Here is a 419-nt window from a genome sequence, read left to right on the forward strand (position 1 = left end):
TGGCTTGGAAAAAGAAAAAAGAAAAAAGTTAGATGACTATTCAGATCAAAATCTTTCACATGAAAGAGCTGGATGGTGGTGTGGGTGGACGTGATGTGGGTGGAGGTGGTGTGGATGGAGATGGTGTGGATGGAGAGGCTTAGTGTGGAGGTGCAGTCGGTGGAGGCAAAGTAGGATATAGCGTTGTGGGTGGACACGATGTGGGTGGAAGCACTGTGGATGGGAGTGGTGCGGGTGGAGGTGGTGCGGGTGGAGGTGGTGTGGGTGGAGGTGGTGTGGGTGGAGGTTGTATGGGTGGAGGTGGTGTTGATGGAGGTGGTGGGGGTGATGGTTGTGTGGGTGGAGATGATATGGGTGGAGGTGGTGTGAGTGGAGGTGGTGTAGGTGGTGGTGGTGTGGGTGGAGGTGGTGTGGGTGGA

The sequence above is a fragment of the Oratosquilla oratoria genome, chromosome 39 (assembly GCF_046742065.1).
Source record: "Oratosquilla oratoria isolate Oo_2021 chromosome 39, ASM4674206v1, whole genome shotgun sequence".
Taxonomy (NCBI): Eukaryota; Metazoa; Arthropoda; class Malacostraca; order Stomatopoda; family Squillidae; genus Oratosquilla; species Oratosquilla oratoria.